The sequence below is a fragment of the Onychomys torridus genome, chromosome X, assembly GCF_903995425.1.
Source record: "Onychomys torridus chromosome X, mOncTor1.1, whole genome shotgun sequence".
Taxonomy (NCBI): Eukaryota; Metazoa; Chordata; class Mammalia; order Rodentia; family Cricetidae; genus Onychomys; species Onychomys torridus.
In genome coordinates this window covers 68405871-68409434 of record NC_050466.1, presented here as the reverse complement: position 1 = coordinate 68409434, position 3564 = coordinate 68405871, and the positions used below count along the sequence as shown (strand labels likewise).

The following is a 3564-nucleotide window of genomic DNA, read 5'->3' as shown; positions in this document are numbered from 1 at the left end:
CAATTTTATTCCTAAAAGATTATATATCTTGGATATTGTTGCTAAATTAATATTTCAATATCTCTTGCCATTACTGAGTGAAAACTGAGAAGTTTTAAAGGTTAGGCATAGGCAATATAATAATTACATTGATGGTTTTATCATGTCATGTGCAATACTTTAATGTATTTCTAGTTAAAATTGAATTAGCTAACATTTATATAAATATCTGCTGTTTGGAAGCATTGTTTGAATGTTAATTCTGTGAACACTCTGCTAATTTAGACTACATTAAGATTAATGATGTAGCTATATAGTATATCATATTGGTTAACTACTATTTGAAAATACATATATTTTTTTTCTGAGTAGCCTTTTGAGAAAAGTGCATTGACTATAGTTCCTAGCCATATGTTACTTTAACTTGTGATTACTTAAACCCCTTCCTTTTTTTATTATTATGTTTTAATTTTATATATCAGCCATGGGTTCTCCTGTCCTCCCCTCTCCCGTACTCACCCCCACATTTCCCCCAGCCCCTCCCCTCCATTCCCATGTCCTCCAGGACCAAGACACCCCTGGGGATTCATTTAAACCTGGTGGATTCAGTACAGGCAGGTCCTGTCCCCTCCTTCCAGGCTGAGCATGTGTCCCTGTGTAAGCCCAAGGTTCCAAACAGCCAGCTCACGCACTAAGGACAGGTCCTGGTCCCACAGCCTGGGTGCCTCCTAAACAGATCAAGCTATTCAATGGTCTCACTTATCCAGAGGGCCTGATCTAGCTGGGGGCTCCACAGCCGTTGGTTCATAATTCATGTGCTTTCCTTCGATTGGCTATTTGTCCCTGTGCTTTTTGCAATCTTGGATTCAACAATTCACGCTCTTGCAGTCCCTCCTCTTTCTCAACAGTTGGACACCTGGAGCTCCACCTGGGGCCTGGCTGAGGATCTCTGCATCCACTTCCATCAGTTATTGGATGAGAGTTCCAAGACGAATGTTAGGGTGTTTAGTCATCTGATCACCAGACTAGGTCAGATCAGGCTTTCTCTCGACCATTGCCAGCAGTCTATAGAGGATATATCATTGTGGATTTCTGGGGACCTCTCCAGCACTCTGCCTATTCCTGTTCTCATGTGGTCTTCATTTATCATGGTCTGTTATTCCTCATTCTCCCTTTCTGTTCTTGATCCAGCGGGGATCTCCTGCTCCCCTAAGCTTTCTTTCCCTCAAATCTTGCCCTTCATTACTCCCACTGTCGTCCAGGTTGTTCATGTAGATCTCATCCATTTCTCTGTCATTGGGTGATCCCTGGGTCTTTCCTAGGGTCCCGTTTTCTAGGTAGCCTCCCTGGAGTTGTGTAGCAGTCTAGTCATCTTTGTTTTGCATCTAATATCCTCCTATGAGTGAGTACATACCATGTTTGTCCTTCTGAGTCTGGGTTACCTCACTGAGGATGATTTTTTCTAGATCCATCCATGTCCCTGCAAACCTCATGATGTCATTGTTTTTCTCTGCTAAGTAGTACTCCATTGTGTCTATGTACCATATTTTCTTTATCCATTCTTCAGTTGAAGGGCATCTAGGTTGTTTCCAGGTTCTGGCTATTACAAACAATGTTGATATGAACATACCTGAGCAAATGCCCTTGTGGTATGATTGAGCATTCCTTGGGTATATGCCCAAGAGTGCTACAGCTGGGTCTTGGGGGAGATTGATTCCCAATTTTCTAAGGAAGCTCCATATTGATTTCCAAAGTGGCTGTACAAGCTTGCATTCCCACCAGCAGTAGAGGAGAGTTCCCCTTGCTCCACATCCTCTCCAGCATAAGCTATCTTCTGTGTTTTTGATCTTAGCCATTCTGACAGGTGTAAGGTGGTATCTCAGAGTCATTTTGATTTGCATTTCCCGGATAATTAGGGATGTTGAACAATTCCTTAAATGTCTTTCAGCCATTTGAACTTCCTCTGTGGAGAATTCTCTGTTTAGTTCTATAGCCCATTTCTTAATTGGACTGTTGGGCACTTTGATGTCTAATTTCTTGAGTTCTTTATATATTCTGGTTATCAGCTCTCTGTCAGGTGTGGGGTTGGTGAAGACCTTTTCCCATTCTGTAGGCTGTCACTTTGTCTTGTTGACCATGTCCTTTGCTCTACAAAAGCTTCTCAGTTTCAACAGGTCCTATTGATTGATTATTTCTCTCAGTGTCTGTGCTACTGGTGTTATATTTAGAAAGTGATCTCCAGTGCTAATGCATTCAAGAGTACTTCCTACTTTCTCTTCTATTAGGTTCAGAGTAACTGGATTTATGTTGAGGTCTTTGATCCACTTGGACTTATGTTTTGTGCATGGTGACAGATATGGATCTATTTGCAGCCTTCTACACATTGACATCCAGTTATGCCAGCACCATTTGTTGAAGATGCTTTCTTTTTTCCATTGTACATTTTTGGCTTCTTTGTCAGATTAAACCCCTTCTTATAAGGAGTTAAGTAGCACTCAAACCACAAGCTCCGTTAAACTGACTTCTATCTCCCAGTTCTGCTGGTCAACTTCCAATCATTTTTCTTGGTCTCTCAAAAATCAAAATTACCAGTTTTCTAATGGCTTGGCAGTGTGCTGTAGTCTCTGAACTATTACAGCATTTTCTAAATTTGCTTCTTCTTATGTGAATGTCTCATTCAGTAGTCTGAGGAAAGGAAGAGGTGTTGCCAGAGCAAAGGAAGGACTTCTCTGAGATCCTTGGCACTTTTCAGTGAAGTCTTGATTTGGCTCACCATTCCCCATTCACTAACCAGATGTGAATACTAGTGATGGGCTCCAAGATGTTTAGTGAAACAGCAAAGTACTTTTATCTTTTATTTTCAACTTTGATACTGTTTTCTTTAGAAATGATTTTAGCTGTAGCACTTCCTAGTCTAGGACTCTGTCCTGAGAAAGGCAGGGACACAAGCTTTGTAGACATACATACTTTATTTTTTACCTTCAACATTAACATCACCTTTTTTTTTTTTTATCAAAAATTACCCCTGTAATTATGAAGGTATTCCCTGTTTTTGATGGAGTTCTGAAACTGCTGATTTTCCATCAGAGTAACTTCCAAAATCATCATTAACACTGAATCCATCTTTCCACAATTGTATATTTACATCTCCCTGTTTCTTCCATTCAGTGGGGACAAACATTTGCCATCACCCTTCTCTGCTTCCTCAGAAACACCATCAACAGAATATTCACAGTCCTTTGCTGATTATCATTGTGGAGCTGATTGTCCAGAGGTTCTGATTCACAAGCCCATTCTTTCATACTTCCAAGATTATCTACTTCTTTCATTCTCTTCTTGCTACTCAGGACCCACTTCTTGCTCCATGGCCTACTCTTCAGTCTCCTAGAGGTAGCAAGTGCTACTCCAGCTGCTGGGCTGAATGAACCCCCTCCGTCCAAGAGTGCCTGGAGACCCTCTTGGGATCAGCCTTGCTGCTGCAGAGGCAGAAGCCATTTTTGAGGCAGATTCAATTTCCTTCCTTCTATGTTCTTTTGTTCTCTGGAAAATTGATTGCAGCATGGATGCACATCTTTTGCACCCCGA

At 41.2% G+C, this 3564-nt stretch overlaps 1 pseudogene; it reads right to left on the bottom strand.

Annotated features, from left to right (window-relative positions):
* Positions 1-2564: 2564 nt before the first annotated feature.
* LOC118574662 lies at positions 2565-3308 on the bottom strand (annotated as a pseudogene).
* Between the last annotated feature and the right edge of the window lie 256 nt (positions 3309-3564).